Source organism: Rhinolophus sinicus, linkage group LG05 (assembly GCF_036562045.2).
Source record: "Rhinolophus sinicus isolate RSC01 linkage group LG05, ASM3656204v1, whole genome shotgun sequence".
In the NCBI taxonomy this organism is placed as follows: Eukaryota; Metazoa; Chordata; class Mammalia; order Chiroptera; family Rhinolophidae; genus Rhinolophus; species Rhinolophus sinicus.
Genome location: NC_133755.1, coordinates 77,654,802 through 77,674,495, shown reverse-complemented (window position 1 = coordinate 77,674,495; position 19,694 = coordinate 77,654,802). Strand labels below are relative to the sequence as shown.

The 19,694-nt window shown below is 36.8% G+C and overlaps 1 protein-coding gene across 2 annotated transcripts in view; it reads left to right on the top strand.

The window, feature by feature from the left end:
- The window catches only part of LOC109439184 (uncharacterized), a 140,038-nt gene extending 121,773 nt beyond the window's left edge, over positions 1–18,265 (top strand). The window contains exon 4 of one of the 2 annotated variants that reach the window (XR_012496487.1): positions 17,809–18,090. The gene's annotated coding sequence lies outside the window, so the exon portion shown is untranslated. Of the gene's footprint in view, positions 1–17,808 lie in introns of both variants that reach the window. The other variant, XM_074332588.1, reaches the window with a different exon arrangement.
- Positions 18,266–19,694: the final 1,429 nt, after the last annotated feature.

The window sequence follows — 19,694 nt, the reverse complement described above, 5'->3', positions numbered from 1 at the left end:
TGTCTCTGAAGACTCTGGAAGTATTTGTAGTTTCTTCTGGAGAACTGGGAGACTTAGAAAAAGAGAGGAAGATAGTATGAGGGAGAGGAGATAGCAGCTGTTTCCCCAGAAATTTCTAGAAGAAAAGGAAGCAAGGATGCTATCATAAATGATTTTTCATATAACTGTCATGTTGGAATTTAAAAGGTTAATTTTAGTTAAAAAAAAAAGAAATACGAGTACAAAATTTTTATAACACTACTTTTTAAGAGGACATTTCCTCTTCCTGTTTTACTCACAAGTGCCTCTTGGAATTATTGGGAATTATCCAGCCCTCATTCACTCTTTTCTTTGCCATTTGAGTAAGTCAGTAAGAGTTTACCTTCTTTGACCCATGTTTCTCTTTTGGGTGGCATTAATGCTCAGCTTCTGTGATCTCCCTTAGCCCTTTGCATTGACGGTTTTTGGGAGCACCTGTGCCTTCACAGAGCTGCCAGGTGAGTGTGTTTACTTGGTTCCAGGCCTAGATGTGGGGAAAAGGTGTAGAGAAAGCCCATCCATGCCAACTTCAGATCCAAACCATGTCCTGCAATTTACATTTATCAGCCACAAAGCTGACATTTTGTTTCTGCCACTGGTGTATATGCCTCAATTGTTACCAAATTGATAAAAGATACTTTAAAAAAGGTAAAATTATGACTTTTGTACAAACAGAAATGAATATGTGTCAAAGATTATTTAATTCATGAAGTAATGTAGCAACCAGTGAGGTGTTGCCATTGGTTCAAAAGAAAATTCAAAGTACCACATATTTATAGACAATCTGGAATGCTGAAATAAATTTAGAAACAGATTTTCTTTAAACTTTCAATTTCCACAGTAATGATCAATTCCATTCCATTGGACACCATTTGTACTTCTGTGGATGAAAATGATTTGCACTATTATCAGTTTTCTACATGTGAAAGAGTTGTAAGATAGCTCAAAATCAATGAAATTTGCTCTTATAGACTGAGTGTTTGTGTCCCCTCCCAAATTCATGTGTTGAAACCTTACCCCTTAATGTAATGTCATTAGGAGATGAGTTCTTTGGAAGGTAATTAGGATTAGATGAGGTTGTGAGGATAAAACCTTCCTGAATGGGATTAGTGTCCTTATAGGAATACTGAGAGAGCTTGCCTCCTCATTCTACTTCTGTCATTTGAGGACACAACAAACACAGCCTTCTGCAACCAGCCTCTTTCTTCCTCACAAGAACCAAGTCAGGACTTTCCAATTTCCAGAACTATAAGAAATAAACACGTTTTTTAAGACACGCAGTATTTGACTAGGACTGTTACCTTAGACAGTGGGATTCCCCCCCACCCCCATCTTGAACTCACAATTTTTTCTGACAAAACTCACATGGGAGAAGGATGGGATTATGGCTTTCAAAACTAAACACATTCTTCTTCCTGACAAGGAGAAAATTCTGAGATGTTCTAAATTGAATTACAAAAGCCAGAGAATGAGAGAAAGAGACAGCACTGCTAGCCTGTTAATGCCTGCTGACCAGTTAACAAAAGATTTCTCACATCCCTTTTTGCCTGTTGGAATTTTGGATTAATTTCCAGGTGGCTATTTCTGCAGATTATTTTCGCCAGGCCCCATCTAATTCCAGGAGGCTCCACGTGTTTATACGTGGGCTTTCAGGACTGCTGCCTCAGCTAACCCACAGGAGCAGACATTATGTGAACTCTGCTAGCTTAGAGCTGGCCCTGCTGCAGCTCCCCCCACCCTTTTACCAATATCTCATGTAAATTCTTTCAGACTACCTCCTTCTTCCTCCTTCTCCTTACTTGATGTATAAAAAATGCTTGTAAAACTCTGGGATGATGGACAGGTTGGCTTTCCTACACAGCCATGCTGCTGGTGGTTTAGACTCCATGCCCAAGACTGGTCTTTTGGCTAGCATTTTTGGCTCAACAAACCATTACTTACAAAAAGACTTTTAGCCATGGAAGTTAAGATTTTTTAGTTTAACATTCCCTACTTAGCTAATAAAATCACATAGAATTCGGATTTAGAGTTGAATTTATTAAAAAGTGGAGAATTTAGGCATCTATCTCACCACATCTCAGCAAGAACTTTCCAATTTGAAATACCATATTTTGCCGTGTATAACACGCTCTCGTGTATAATGTGCACCCAGGTTTTTGGCCCAGACTTTCAGAGAAAAAAATCTTTCATTTTAATTTTTTAATTCAAAATTTTACTTGTCTACATTTAGGTACTTATTTTTTGTATTATAAAGGAATTTTAGCATTTATTTTTTAACATATTATGGTACAAGAAATTTTATGTAACAAATAATTACAAAATACGAGAACAAATACAAGGTACAAGAAATTGTATGTGCCTGTAACAAATTTATGGCATTTACGCATTATAAAAGACCAAGAACTCTTCATCATTGCAAGTTCATCATAAGTTCAACAAAACCTATTATTGTATTCCAGTGTATTATTTTGCATATGGATGTCATTATTTATTTCTAGAGTTACACTTTTAAATCTTAAACATAAATAAAAGAATTAAAAACATTTATATAGATATGGAATTAGTACTATCCACGTATAATGAACATCCTTATTTTTCCCTCACAAATGTGGGCATAAAATGCCCATTATACGTGGCAAAATACAGTAATTCTCCAGTCAATCACTGTTCTTTTTGTTTGTAATAATAGCAAACATTTATTGAACAAGTCTATGAAATTTACATTATGTTGCATGCAAGTTCTTCATATGTAAGTTTTTTGGGGTATTTTTACTTTCATAACATGAAGGTAGTGATGACAAGAAAGAAAAGGAGAAAGAGAAGGAAAAATGACTAAAATTTCTACCTAATACAATCATTTGTAGTTTGAAGTATTAGCCACCAAACTAAATGACCTTTGATCTTGACCTAGTAATCTCTTCTGGGAAAGCTTCTTCTTTGTTTCTTACTTCCTTTCCCCCTTTTCTCATTTTCTCTCACATCTTCCTTTTCCTGCCAGTCCCTTAGCTCTGGAATCCCAGATACTCTCCTGCACGTTTCACCTCCACAAAACTATTTTCTCCAACAAGAAAAATAAATACAGATTATTTAAAGAAAGAAAAGGAGATTACAAATTCCTTTCAAAATTCACTAAGGAAGGTATGGTTTCTTATCCAAAATCCATCCTGTGTGTTTGGATTTACCCTACTTCTCCCTGCATTGTTCACATTTCTGACTCTTTCATGGAATAAAAGTTAATTATCCTCTGTAAACTTTTATAAAACTAATGAAATTTTCCACTTCTTAACACCTCCCTTTTCAAATGGCATTTAACTGTGAGAAGGGATATAGGAAATGTCTGTTAAATCTCCTTTCCTCTTTTTTTTATTTATTTTTTTATTAAATTTATTGGGGTGACAATTGTTAGTAAAATTACATAGATTTCAGGTGTACAATTCTGTATTACATCATCTATAAATCCCATTGTGTGTTCATCACCCAGAGTCAGTTCTCCTTCCATCACCATATATTCGATCCCCCTTACCCTCATCTCCCACCCCCCAACCCCCGCCCCCCTTACCCTCTGGCAACCACTAAACTATTGTCTGTGTCTATGAGTTTCTGTTTCTCATTTGTTTGTCTTGTTCTTTTGTTGTTTTTGGTTTATATACCACATATCAGTGAAATCCCATGGTTCTCTGCTTTTTCTGTCTGACTTGTTTTGCTCAGCATTACTCTCTCAAGATCCATCCATGTTGTCACAAATGTTCCTATATCATCTTTTCTTACTGCCGAATAGTATTCCATTGTGTATATATACCACAACTTCTTTATCCATTCATCTATCGAAGGACATTTTGGTTGTTTCCATGTCTTGGCCACCGTAAACAAAGCTGCAATGAACATTGGAGCACACATGTCTTTATCTCTAAATGTTTTCAGATTTTTTGGGTAGATACCCAGAAGAGGGATTGCTGGGTCATATGGCAATTCTATTCGTAATTCTTTGAGAAACCTCCACACTGCCTTCCATAACGGCTGTACCAGTAGGCTTTCCCACCAACAGTGTATGAGGGTTCCTTTTTCTCCACAGCCTCTCCAACATTTGTTATTATTTGTCTTGTTGATGATAGCCATTCTGACTGGGGTGAGGTGATATCTCATTGTGGTTTTGATTTGCATTTCTCTGATGATTAGTGATGTTGAGCATTTTTTCATATGTCTATTTGCCATTTGTATGTCCTCTTTGGAGAAATGTCTCTTCAAGTCCTCTGCCCATTTTTCAATTGGGTTGTTTGTTTTTTTGTTGTTGAGTTGCATGAGTTCCTTGTATATTCTGGATACTAGCCCCTTATCGGAGGCACTGTTTGCAAAAATCTTCTCCCATTCAGTTGGTGGCCTCTTTATTTTGTCAATGGTTTCTTTTGCTGTGCAGAAGCTTTTAAGTTTCATATAGTCCCATTTGTTTATTTTAGCTTTTACTTCCATTGCCTTTGGAGTCAAGTTCATAAAATGCTCTTTGAACCCAAGGTCCATAAGTTTAGTACCTATGTTTTCTTCTATGCAGTTTATTGTGTCAGGTCTTATGCTTAAGTCTTTGATCCATTTTGAATTAACTTTGGTACATGGTGACAAATAGCAGTCCAGTTTCATTCTTTTGCACGTGGCTATCCAATTCTCCCAGCACCATTTATTGAAGAGGCTGTCTTTCGTCCATTGTATGTTTTTAGCTTCTTTGTCAAAAATTATCTGTCCATATTTATGTGGTTTTATTTCTGGGTTTTCAGTTCTATCTCATTGGTTTATGTGTCTGTTTTTCTGCCAATACCATGCCGTTTTGATTATTGTAGCCCTGTAGTACAAGCCAAAGTCAGGAAGTGTGATACCTCCATTATTGTTCTTTTTCCTTAAGATTGCTTTGGCTATTCGGGGTCTTTTTTGGTTCCAAACAAATCTGATGATTTTTTGTTCTATTTCTTTAAAATATGCCATTGGGATTTTGATGGGGATTGCATTGAATCTGTATATTGCTTTGGGTAATATGGCCATTTTAACTATGTTGATTCTTCCAATCCATGAGCACGGAATGTCTTTCCATTTCTTTGTGTCTTCTTCAATTTCTTTCAAAAATGTCTTATAGTTTTCAGCATATAGGTCTTTCACATCCTTGGTTAAGTTTATTCCTAGGTATTTTATTCTTTTTGCTGCAATTGCAAAAGGAATTGTTTTTGTATTTCTTTTCTGAGATTTCATTGTTAGTATATAGGAAGGCAATGGACTTTTGTGCGTTGATTTTGTAGCCGGCAACTTTACTGTATTCGTTGATTGTTTCTAATAGCTTTTTGGTGGAGTCTTTAGGGTTTTCTATATATAGCATCATGTCATCTGCAAAGAGTGATAATTTAACTTCTTCATTCCCAATTTGGATGCCTTTTATTTCTTTCTCTTGCCTGATTGCTCTGGCAAGGACTTCCAACACTATGTTGAAAAGCAGAGGTGATAGGGGACATCCCTGTCGTGTTCCTGAACGTAGAGCAAAGGGCTTCAGTTTTTCTCCATTAATTATGAGATTAGCAGAGGGCTTGTCATATATGGCCTTTATTATGTTAAGATATTTTCCTTCTATACCCATTTTATTAAGTGTTTTAATCATAAATGGATGTTGTATCTTGTTAAATGCTTTTTCTGCATCAATTGATATAATCATATGATTTTTGTCCTTTATTTTGTTTATGTGATGTATCACATTGATGGATTTTCGTATGTTGAACCATCTTTGTGCCCGGGGATGAACCCCACTTGGTCGTGATGAATAATCTTTTTAATGCATTGTTGTATTCGATTTGCTAGAATTTTATTTAGGATTTTTGCATCTGTATTCATTAGAGATATTGGTCTGTAGTTTTCTTTTTTTGTGCTGTCCTTACCAGGTTTTGGTATCAGGGTAATGTTGGCCTCATAAAATGAGTTAGGGAGTACTGTCTCTTCTTCAATTTTTTGGAAGAGTTTGTGCAGAATTGGTATTAGATCCTCTTTGAAGGTTTGGTAGAATTCACTAGTGAAGCCATGTGGTCCTGGACGTTTGCTTTTGGGAAGGTTTTGGATGACTGATTCAATTTCGTTACTGGTGATCGGTCTGTTTAGATTTTCCAGTTCTTCATGGTTCAGCCTTGGAAGGCTATATGTTTCTAAGAACTTGTCCATTTCTTCTAGGTTGTTGAATTTGGTGGCATATAGTCCTTCATAGTATTCTTGGATGATCCTTTGTATTTCTGTGGTGTCCGTGATAACTTCCCCTTTTACGTTTCTGATTTTGTTAATCAGTGTCTTCTCTCTTTTATCTTAGTAAGTCTAGCCAAACGTTTGTCAATTTTGTTAATCTTTTCAAAGAACCAGCTCTTTGTCATATTAATTTTTCTATTGTCTTTTTGTTCTCTATTTCATTTAGTTCTGCTCTAATTTTTGTTATTTCCTTTCTTCTGCTGACCTTGGGTTTTACTTGTTCTTCTTTTTCTAGTTCTTTAAGGTGTAACATGAGGTTATTTATTTGGGAGTTTTCTTGTTTCTTGAGATAGGCCTGTAATGAGATAAATTTCCCTCTTAAAACTGCTTTCGCTGCATCCCAAAATTTTGGTAGGATGTATTTTCATTGTCATTTGTTTCTATGTATCTTTTGATCTCTCCTCTAATTTCTTCTTTGACCCAGTCCTTCTTTAAAAGTATGTTGTTTAGTCTCCATGTATTTGTGTTTTTTCCCGCTTTCTTTTTACAGTTGATATCCAATTTCAAAGCCTTGTGATCAGAGAATATGCATGGTATGATTTCAATCTTCTTAAATTTGTTGAGACTGATTTTATGTCCCAATATATGGTCTATCCTTGAGAATGTTCCATGTACACTAGAAAAGAATGTATAGTCTGATGTTTTAGGATGAAGTGCTCTATAAATGTCAATTATGTCCATTTCATCTAATGTGTCATTTAGGGCTACTATTTCGTTATTTATTTTCTGTTTGGATGATCTATCCATAGCTGTCAATGATGTATTTAAGTCCCCTAGTATAATTGTGTTTTGGTCAATTTCTCCCTTTAGTTCTGTTAGTAGTTGCTTGGTGTATTTCGGTGCTCCCTGATTGGGGGCATAAATATTGATGACTGTTATGTCTTCTTGTTGTACAGTGCCCTTCACCATTATGAAATGTCCATCTTTGTCTCTTGTTATCTTTTTCACCTTGAAGTCTGTTTCATCTGATATCATTATGGCTACACCTGATTTTCTCTGGGTACCATTTGCTTGGAGTGTCAATTTCCACCCTTTCACTTTGAGTCTATGCTTGTCCTTGTAGCTGAGATGTGTCTCTTGGAGACAGCATATGGTTGGGTTTAGTTTTTTGATCCAATCTGCTACTCTGTGCCTTTTTATTGGTGAGTTCAGTCCATTTACATTTAGGGTGATTATTGATATGTGAGGATTTCCTGTCATTCTATCTTTAGTTTTCTGGTAAGGCTGTGTCTCCATTGTTTCTTTGCCTTTTTGTTGTTGTCTATTATTTCTGTGTGGTGGTATTCTATGATGTTTCCCTCTGTTTCTTCTTTTATTTCAGTATATATTTCAATTCTGGATTTATTTTGAGTGGTTACCCTTAAGTTTATGTAAAAGAAAGTTTGATATTTAGAGTATTCCATTTTCTTCAGCACGCTTACTCTCTCCATTCCCATATTCCGGTTCAGGCCTTTACTCTCCCCCTTTTTGAGTTTAGGTTGCCACAAATTGACCCTGTTGATGGTGGTCGAATAGCCTCCTTTAGTATTTCTTGTAGTGCAGGTCGTGTATTAGAAAATTCCCTCAGCTTTTGTATGTCTGGAAAGGTCTTTATTCCTCCTTCATATCTGAAGGATATCTTTGCTGGATATATTATTCTTGGCTCATGGTTTCTCTCTTTCAATAGTTTGAATATTTGGTTCCACTCCCTCCTGGCTTGTAGAGTTTCTGCTGAAAAATCTGATGATAATCTAATGGGCTTTCCTTTGTAAGTTACCGTCTTCTTTTCCCTGGCTGCCTTGAGGATTCTTTCTTTGTCGTTGATTTTAGACAGCTTCAATACAATGTGCCTTGGAGAAGGTCTGTTGGGATTGAGGTAACTAGGTGTTCTATTTGCTTCTTGGATTCGAGGGTCCAGTTCTGTCCACAAATTTGGGAAGTTCTCATCGACAATTTGTTTGAATATATTCTCTGTTCCCTTCTCTCTTTCTTCTCCTTCTGGTATGCCCATTATTCTTATATTGCTCTTTCTGATGGAGTCAGAAAGTTCTTGTAGAGTTCTTTCATTTCTTTTAAGTCTCAAGTCTCTTTCTTCTTCTATTTGTGTCATTTCCAGGTTTCTATCTTCGATGTCACTGATTCTTTGCTCCATCTGGTCAACTCTACTACGTAAGCTGGTTATTTCATTCTTAATTTCTTCTATTGTGTTCTTAATCTCCAGAAATTCTATTTGGTTCTTTTTTAAGATTTCAATCTCTTTCGTAAAATGCTCATACTGTTCTTTGATTGAGTTTCTGAGTTCATTTAACTGCCTATCTGTGTTTTCTTGTATCTCGTTGAGTTTTTTCAGAACTGCAATCTTGAATTGTCTGTCATTTAAGTCACATATTTCTGTATCTTTAAGTGCCTTCTCTGGAGATTTTTCACTTTCTTTCTGAGCTATCTTGTTGCCTTGGTTATTCATGGCCATTACTGGTTTACTATTTCTCTTCCTAGACATCTACAGGAGTGACTTCTGCAACAGGTTGATAGAAAGCGGTCTTTCTTTTGTTTGCCAGTACTTGTTGGTAGAATGTTTTATTATTTCTCCAACTGCAACTTATTTTCCTTCTCCCACACAGTAGTGCTATGTTTTCTCTGTACTATTCCAACTTCTCACGCAATGGGGGGATTCCCTGGGAGACGGGCTTCTCTTCTATTAATAGTTCGTCTAGGTCACAGGGCGCAGTGTCCCGGTAGGTATGCGGAGAGCTTTTGATGTTCCAAAGCTCTTCCAGCTCCTGATTCAGAGCTCGTATATTTCAGCAGTTCTGTTTACTCCTGCAGGGATCCGCCCAGATAGGTGGGGTCAGGGGCGGGGTGAGTTGTGAGAGGTGGCCCAGAGCAATGGCGGCGACCACCACCACAGCTGGTCCTGCTTCCACAGCTCTCTCCCCTTTGCTGGAACTAGTTGGGCTGTGAATTTGTGTTTGCGGTCCACAGATCTCAAAACAGCAAATTTTCTGTTGTTTTGATCTGACACTGCTACTGTTTCGCTTCTAGCACCGGGCAGGTGGGGGCGGGGCGAGCTCTGGGAGGGGAGGGAGGGGGCGGCTAGTCTCAGTGCCTAAGGCTCGGTTCTCTGCTCGGCAGTGCGGGCTTAAACCACCATTTTCAGCCTTTTTCCTCAGTCTTTTCTCCGAGGTCTCTGCCGTGAGCGTTGGGTTCAGCCGTGTTATATGCTGTCCCCTCAGCCCTGTGGAGCCCTGATGGAGCCCTAGCAGTCCGATCTCCCGCAGCTGCGGTAGTTCCGGGAAGCAGCGAGCTCGGCGCACTGAGCGAGGTCTGCGTCTTGCGCCCGCGGAGCTCCGTCTCTGCGCACTTCTCCCTTTCCTCCTGCCTCCACCTGCGCGAACCTCCCACCTGTAGGTGACCCCAGTCGGCAGTGGGCCTCCTTGTCCCGCCTGTCCGCTGTGCAGGGAGTCCCCCGTGGAGCTTTTGTTGTTCAATTGTTTGTAAATTCCAGGGGAGCTTTACAGAGGCTCACCTCATGCCGCCATTTTTCCGGAAGTAGATTTTGTTTCTTTATTTGTTTGTCTTGTTCCTTTGTTGCCTTAAGTTTTATATACATATGAGTGAAGTCATATGGTTCTTGACTTTTTCTGTCTGACTTATTTTACTTAGCATAATAATCTCAAGAGCCATCCATGTTGTCACAAATACAACTTGACAACAAAAAAGACAAACAATCCTATTAAAAAATGGGCAGAGGACATGAACAGAAACTTCTCCCAACAAGACATACAAATGACCAAGAGCTATATGACAAAATGTTCAACTTCACTAGCTATTATAGAATGAAAATCAAAACTACAATGAGCTATCACCTCACACCAATTTGAATGGCTACCATCAACAAGACAAATAATAATAAGTGTTGGAGAGGCTGTGGGGGAAAAGGAACCTTCATGCACTGTTGGTGGGAATGTAGATTGTTAAAGCCACTAGGGAAGGCAATGTGAAGATTTCTCAAAATATTAAGAACAGTATTACCATATGACCCAGCAATCCCTCTCTTGGGTATCTACCAAAAAATCTGAAAACATTTACCTGTAAATATATATGTACTCTGATGTTCATTGCAGCATTTTTTATGGTAGCCAAGACATGGAAACAACCAAAGTGTCCTTTGATAGATGATTGGATAAAAGATGTAGTATATATACACAATGGTATACTACTATGCCGTAAGAAAGGACTTAATAAATCTTTACTGATTATTTCACCCCCACATAGCATAATATATGTTCTTTTTGAGGTCACATGGAATGTTTTTCAGAAGAGATAACATTCTAGGCCACAAAACAAGTTTCATTACATTTAAGAAGGTTTACCATATTAAGCATCTGCTCTGATCATAAATGTATGAAACTAGAATCAATTACATGGGAAAACTGAAAAACATACAAATATGTGGAGGCTAAACAACATACTACTAAACAAAGAATGAGTTAATAATGAGATAAAGGAGGGAATCAAAAGATACTATGAGACAAATGAAAATGAGAACACGACCCAAAGTCCATGGGACATACCTAAACTAGCTCTAATCAGGGAAATTCATAGAACATAGTCCTAACTCAAAAAACAAACAAACAAAAATCTCAAGTAAACAATCTCACCTTACATGTAAAGTAGTTACAAAGAAGAAGAAACAAAAGGAAATAAGTAAATTTCAGAGTGAAAATACACAGAGACAAAAAAAAAAACACACAAAAAAACACACACAATTAAAAAGATCAATAAAACAGGAGCTGGTTCTTTGAAAAGATAAACAAAATTGATAAACTTTTATCCAGACTCATCCAGAAAAAAAAAGGAGGTCAACAATAAATAAAATCAGAAATGAAAAAAAAGTGACATCCAACACCACAGAAATACAAAATCTTGTGAGAAAATACTACAAACAAATATATGCCAACAAATTGAACAAACTGGAAGAAATGGATAAATTCATAGAAACGTAAAATTTCAAGACTGTATCAGGAACAAACAGAAAATCTGAACAGACTTATAACTAGTAACAAAATTCAACAGTTATCAAAAAACTCCCAACAAAGTAGAGGATCAGGTGGCTTCAAAGGTGAATTTTAGCATACATTCAAAGAAGAGTTAATCTCTACTCTTCTCAAACTATTACAAAAAACTGAAGAGGAGGGAAAGTTCTCAAACTTATTTTATGAGGCTAACATTACTCCAATATGAAAACCAAAGACACTACAAAAATGAATATTACAAGTCAATATTTCTGAACAATATACATGGAAAAATCCTTAACAAAATATTCACAAACACATTAAAATGATCATGTGGGATTTATTCCTGTGATGTAGGTTTAGTTCAATATCAAGAAATCAATTAATATGATACAGCACATTAACAAATGAAGGATAAGGGAGTGACATCATAGGAATAGTGGCAGCGAGGTGGTCTTCTTGAGTTCTCCTCCAGAACTTACAACAAATTGAACATCTATAACCCATCAAAGAACTCTCTGCTCATCACACAGAACAGCTAAGAGACTCGTACAAGGATTACTTGAAGGTGGGCAAATTGGGTGAGCAGGGGAAGAGGGAAGGGAGCGGAGTGGAGAGGTGGCTGCATCTGCAGTTGCAGAGACACAGGGGGTCCCAGGACAGAATATAGACCACAAGAGCCAGGAGGTGGGCTCTTTCCCTGTGTCCCACAGCTGAGAGAGCAGCATATCCAGCATTTGATGCAGTAACCTCAGCTGAGACTTTTAGCTGGGCTCTAGGTCGGACAAAAGAAGTAAACACCATACCTGGGCCCCTCTTCGCACTCTCCCAATACTACCCCCACTACCTGTGCTGAGTGTGGGTTATTAGTTGTTTTTACATGTAAGTGTATTTGGTTTTTTCTTTGTTATTGTTGTTGTTCTTCTTGGTGATTTGCTTTGTTCTGAAATTGCCCTACCAGGGTCCAGCTTAAGGGGCACAAGATTCAACACACCCAGAGGCCAACTCCAGACTAAACCAGAGTACTACCGGGTTTGACCTACAAGTAACACACCCAGAAGGAATTCTCTACAGGCACAAGAGCCCATAGGGGCCAAGCCTCACTTGAGCGGTCAACCCTCATGCAGCAGAACAACCACTGTGGGCAGAGTCAAGTCTCACAACTAGTCAGCCTAGGAATCAATCCCACATATTGACAAGCCAAAAGCAATTAAAGATCAACTTTAACAGGACAATATACACAACACAAGAGTGACCTTTGGAGCACACGCACAAGAGAATAACGAAGTAGTGCAAGTCAAATATAAAGGTTGCATACTACATAAGATAACCCAGCAAAAACCAAGAACCCTAGGGGATCTACCTAATATATCAAAGCAAACACAGAGAGTAAGCCAGAATGGGGAAACAAAGAAACATGTCACAAATAAAAGAACAGAAGAAACCTCCAGAATTGGAACAAAATGAAATAGAGGTAACCAACCTATCAAAGACAGAGTTCAGAACACTGATGATAAGAATGTTTAAGGAGCTTGGTGATGACATAAAGGACAGAGAAATCATAATGAACAAGCAGTTAGAACTAAAGAACACAATTACCGAAATAAAGAACTCACTTGAAGGAATTAACATCAGGTTAGATGAAGCAGAGGATCATATCAGCGACTTAGAAGACAACTTAGCAGAGATCACCCAAACAGAACAACAAAAAGAAAAAAGAATAAAAAACGATGAAAATGGTTTAAGAGACTTCTGGGATAACATCAAGTGCAACAACATGCGCATCATAGGAATACCAGAAGGTGAAGAGAGGGACCAATGGATCAAAAACATACTTGAAGTAATAATGTCCGAAAACTTCCCTAATCTGGTGAAGGAAACTGACATACAAGCCCAGGAAGTGCAGAGAGTTCCAACCAGGATATACCCAAACAGGTTCACACCAAGACACATTATAGTTAAAATGGCAAAGGTTAAAGTCAAAGAGAGAATCCTAAAAGCAGCAAGAGAAAGACAGCGAGTTACATACAAGGGAACTCCCATAAGACTATCAAATGACTTTTCTGCAGAAACATTGAAGGCCAGGAGGTATTCAAAGTGATGGAAAACAAAGGCCTACAACCTAGATTGCTTTATCCAGCAAGGCTACATTTAAAATTGAAGGAGAGATAAAGAGCTTCCCAGAAAAGAATAAGCTAAAGGAATTTATTACCACCAAGCCAGCACTGCAGGAAATATTAGAAGGGCTTCTGTAAACAGAAGATGAAACCGACCTAACTACAAATAAAAAGATGGCACTAACTATGTACCTATTAATAATCACTATAAATGTAAATGGATTAAATGCTTCAATCAAAAGACATAGGATGGTGAGTGGATAAGAAAGCAACACCCTTGTATATGCTGTATACAAGAGACTCACCTCAGATCAAAAGACACACACAGGCTGAAAGTAAAAGGTTGGAGTAAGATATGTCATGCAAATGGAAATGAGAAAAACGCTGGAGCTGCAATACTTATGTCTGACAAAATAGACTTTAAAATGAAGAACATATTAAAAGACAACGATGGGCACTATACAATAATAAAGGGATCGACCCAACAAGAGGACATAACCCTAGTAAACATTTATGCACCCATCATAGGAGCACCTAAATATATAAAACAGATATTGACTGACATAAAGACAGAGATCAACAGTAACACTATCATAGTAGGGGACTTCAACACACCTCTGACAACAAGGGACAGGTTTTCCAGACAGAAAATCAATATGGAAACAACAGCCTTAAATGATACATTGGACCACTTGGATTTAATCGATATTTTCAGAGCATTTTACCCCGAAGCTGCAGAATACACGTTCTTCTCAAGCACACATGGAACATTTTCCAAGATAGACCACATGTTAGGCCACAAAACAAGTCTTGATAAATTTAAGAAAATTGAAATCATACCAATTGTCTTCTCTGACCACAGTGCTATGAAATTAGAAATCAACTACAGGGAAAAAAATGGAAGACACACAAATTCATGGAGGCTGAATAACATGTTACTAAATAATGAATGGGTCAACCATGAGATCAAGGAAGAAATCAAAAGATATCTCGAGACAAACGAAAATAAAAACACAATGACCCAAAATCTATGGGATGCAGTGAAAGTGGTCCTAAGAGGGAAATTCATAGCAATGCAGGCCTACCTGAAGAGACAAGAAAAATCACTAATCAACAGTTTATCTTCACACTTAAGGGATCTAGGAAAAGAACAGCAAAATAAGCCCAAAGGGAGTACAAGGAAGGAGATAATAAAGATCAGAGCAGAAATAAATGAAATAGAAACCAGAAAAATAACACAAAAGATCAATGAATCCAAGAGTTGGTTTTTAGAGAAATTAAACAAAATCAACAAACCTTTAGCCAGACTCATCAAAAAGAGAGAGAGAGAGGACCCAAATTAATAAAATCAGAAATGAAAGAGGAGAAGTGACAACAGACACCACAGAAATACAAAAAATTTTAAGAAATTACTATGAGCAACTATATGCCAACAAATTAGACAACCTGGAAGAAATGGACAATTTTCTAGAAGCATACAACCTTCCAAAGCTAACTCAAGAAGAAACAGAAAACCTGAATAGAGTGATTACCACCAGGGAAATTGAATCAGTAATCAATAAACTGCCAGCAAACAAAAGCCCTGGACCAGATGGCTTTACAGGTGAATTTTACATAACATTCAAAAAAGAATTATCACCTATTCGCCTCAAGCTATTCCAAAAAATTCAGGAAGAAAGGATGGCTACCAAATACATTTTACATGGCCACTATCACCCTGATCCCAAAATCAGACAAAGATACTACAAAAAGAAGAAAAAAAAAAAAAGAAAAAAAGAAAGAAAACTACAGGCCAATATCTCTAATGAACACAGATGCAAAAATCCTTAACAAAATATTAGTGAACAGAATTCAGCAATACATTAAAAAGATCATACACCATGATCAAGTGGGATTCATTCCTGGAATGCAAGGGGTGGTTCAACATCTGCAAATCAATTAATGTGATACACCACATTAATAAAATGAAAAATAAAAATCATCTGATCATATCAATAGATGCAGAAAAAGCATTTGACAAAATCTAGCAGCAATTTATGATAAATACTCTTCAGAAAGTGGGAATAAAGGGACCATATCTCAACATGATAAAGGCCATATATGATATACCTACAGCTAACGTCATACTCAATGGGGAAAAGCTAAAACCATTCCCCTTAAAATCAGAAACAAGGCAAGGTTCCCCACTTTCTCCACTTCTATCCAACATAGTGCTGGAAGTTCTAGCCACAGCAATCAGACAAGAAAAAGAAGTAAAAGGCATCCATATTGGTAAGGAGGAAGTAAAATTGTCATTATATGCAGATGACATGATACTATATAGAGAGAACCCTAAAGACTCCACCAAAAAAAATTAGAACTGATAAATGAATTTAGTAAAGTAGCAGGATGCAAAACTAATATTCAGAAATCAGTTGCATTTGTATATACCAGTAATAAAATATCAGAAGGATAAATTAAGAAATCAATCCCATTTACAATTGTTTCAAAGACTATAAAATAACTGGGAATAAATTTAACCAAAGAAGTAAAAGATCCATACTCAGAAAATTATAAGACACTGAAGAGAGAAATTAAAGAGGAGACAAGTAGATGGAAACACATACCATGCTCATGGATAGGAAGAATTAATATATTTAAAATGTCCATACTGCCTAAGGCAATATACAGATTCAACGCAATTCCCTTCAAACTACGAAGGACATTTTTCACAGAAATAGAACATATAATCCTAAAATTTATATGGAAACATAAATGACCCCAGATAGCCTTGGCAATCTTGAGAAATAAGAACAAAGTGGGAGGTACAACGATACCTGATATCAAATTATACTACAAGGTTACAGTATTAAAAACAGCATGGACCTGGCATAAAAACAGACACATAGATTAATGGAACAGAATAGAGAGCCCAGAAATAAATTCATGCCTATATGGTCATTTAATCTATGACAGTGGAAGCAAGAATTTACAGTGGGGTAAAGACAGTCTATTCAATAAATTGTGCTGAGAAACCTGGACAGACACATGCAAAAACAAACAAACAAACAAACAAAAAAACGAAGCTGGACCCCCTCCTTACACCATATACAAGAATAAATTCAAAATGGATTAAAGACTCAAATGTAAGATCTGAAACCATAAAATTCTTAAAATAAAATATAGGAAAAAATTTTATGACATTGCCTGGAGTAAGATTTTTACTGATATATCCCCTCAGGCATGGGAAGTAAGAGAAAAAATAAACATGTGGGACTACATGAAACTAAAAAGTTTTTTCACAGCAAAGGAAACCATCAATAAAACAAACAGGGATCCTACTGAATGGGAGAAGATATTTGCCAATAATATATCCGATAAGGGGTTAATATCCCAAATTTATAACAAACTCACTCAACTCAACTCCAAAAAAACAAAACAACCCAATTAAAAAATGGGCAGAGGACATGAAGAGACATTTTTCTAAAGAGGACATACAGATGGCAAATTGACATATGAAAAAATGCTCAACCTCACTAATCATTAGAGAAATGCAAATAAAAACCACAATGAGATACCACTTCACCCCAGTCAAAATGGCTATCATCAATAAATCAACAAACAAGTGCTGGTGAGGATGTGGAGAAAAGGGAACCCTTGTGCACTGTTGGTGGGATTGCAGATTGGTGCAGCCACTATGGAAAACAGTATGGAGGTATCTCAAAAATCTGAAAATGGAAGTACCTTATGATCCAGCCATCCCACTCCTAGGTATCTATCTGGAGAAATCCAAAACTCTAATTCAAAAAAAATTTACGCACCCCTATGTTTATTGCAGCACTATACACAATAGCCAAGACATGGAAACACCGAAATGCCCATTGGTAGTTGACTGTATTAAGAAATTGTGGTATATTTCATGCAAAAAGATGAAGCTGGATCACCTCCTTACACCACATACAAAAATAAATTCAAAATGGCTTAAAGATTTAAATGTAAGATCTGAAACCATAAAATTCCTAGAAGAAAATATAGGAAGAAACTTCACAGACATTACCCGGAGTAAGATTTTTACTGATATATCCCCTCGCGCGAGGGAAGTAAGAGGAAAATAAACATGTGGGATTACATCAAACTAAAAAGCTTTTTCACAGCAAAGGAAACCATCAATAAAACAAAAAGGGATCCTACTGATTGGGAAAAGATATTTGCCAATGATATATCTGATAAGGGGTTAATATCACAAATTTATAAAAAAAACTCACTCAACTCAACTCCAAAAAACAAACAACCCAATTAAAAAATGGGCAGAGGACATGAAGAGACATTTTTCTAAAAGGACACACAGATGGCAAACAGACATATGAAGAAATGTTCAACCTCACTAACCATTAGAGAAATGCAAATAAAAACCACAATGAGCTACCACCTCACCCCAGTCAAAATGGCTATCATCAATAAATCAACAAACAACAAGTGCTGGCGTGGATGCGGAGAAAAGGGAACGCTGGTGCACTGTTGGTGGGAATGCAGATTGGTGCAGCCACTATGGAAAACAGTTTGGAGATATCTCAAAATCATGAAAATGGAACTACCTTATGATCCAGCAATCCCACTCCTAGGTATCTATCCGGAGAAATCCAAAACTCCAATTCAAAAATCTTTATGCACTCCTATGTTTATTGCAGCACTATATACAATAGCCAAGACCTGGAAACAACCGAAATGCCCATCAGTAGATGACTGGATTAAGAAACTGTGGTACATTTATACAATGGAGTATTACGCAGCCATAAAGAAGAAAGAAATCTTACCATTTGCAACAACATGGATGGACCTAGAGAACATTATGTTAAGTGAAATAAGTCAGAAAGAGAAAGACAAATACCATATGATCTCACTTATATGCGGAATCTAAAGAAAAGAATAAGTGAATGAACTAATCAGAAACAGTTTTGGAAACATGGAGGAAAAACAGAGGGTTGCTAGAGGGGCGGGGGGGTGGGGATAAGGGGAAGGTGAGAGGTTTTGGGAACGTACAGAGGGATAGTGGATGGGGGGAGGGGGGTTCACACAGTGTGAGGGATATAAATGATAAATGTCTAAGTTTTGCTTTGTCTTGTGCACCTGAAACTAATTAAATAAAAAAAAAAAAAAAGAAAAAAAAGAAATTGTGGTATATTTATACAATGGAGTATTACGCAGCCATAAAGAAGAATGAAATCTTACCATTTGCAACAATATGGATGGACCTAGAGAATACTATGTTAAGTGAAATAAGTCCGACAGAGAAACAAATACCATGTGATTTAACTTGTATGTGGAATCTAAAGAAAGAATAAATGAATGAACTAATCAGAAACAGTTTTGGAGACATAGAGGAAAAACTGAGGGTTGCTATATGGGAGGGGTGTTGCAGATAAGAGGGAAGGTGAGGGCATTAGAAAGCACAGTTGGTAACCACAAGATGGCCACGGGGATACAAAAGTCAATTTGGGGAATGTAATCAATAATGTTGTAAAGATTATGTAGGGTATCTGATGGACATTTGTCTCATTAGGGAGACCACCTCAGGGATGATGTAGATGCCTGACCACTGCACTGTACACCTGAAGCTGAAGCTGAACAATAGTGAATATCAACTACAAATATATATATATATATATATATATATATATATATATATATATATATATATATATATGATTACAAGAAGCGGAGTACAGCATTAGGAATAGAGATAGTGTAGATGTAATGGCTGTGTGCAATGTCAGAGGGGTAGTGGATGGGGGATGGGGGTTGTCACTGTGTGTGAGGGATACAAAAAACAAAACAAAAAGAAGGATACAATTATATGATTAAATCAATAGATGCAGAAAAGTCATTTGACAGAATTCAACATGCATTTATGATAAAAGTTTTCAGTAATGTGGGGAAGGAGGGAACATACCCCAACATAATAAAGGCCATATGGGACAAACCCACAGCTAACATCATATTTCATGTGAAAGCTATAAGCATTTTCCTTATTATCAGGAACAAGACAAGGATATCCACTTTCACCACTTTTATTCAACACAGTATTAGAAGTCCTACCTATAGCAATCAGACAAGAGAAAGAAATAAAAGGTATCCAAATTGAAATGGAAGAAGTAAAACTTCATCATTGCAGATGACATATTATATAGAGAGAACCCTAAAGATTCCACCAAAAATTATTAGAACACATAAATGAATTTAGTAAAGTAGCAGGATACATAGTTAATATTCAGATATTGGTTGCATTTTTATACACCAATAATTAACAATCAGAAAGATAAATTAA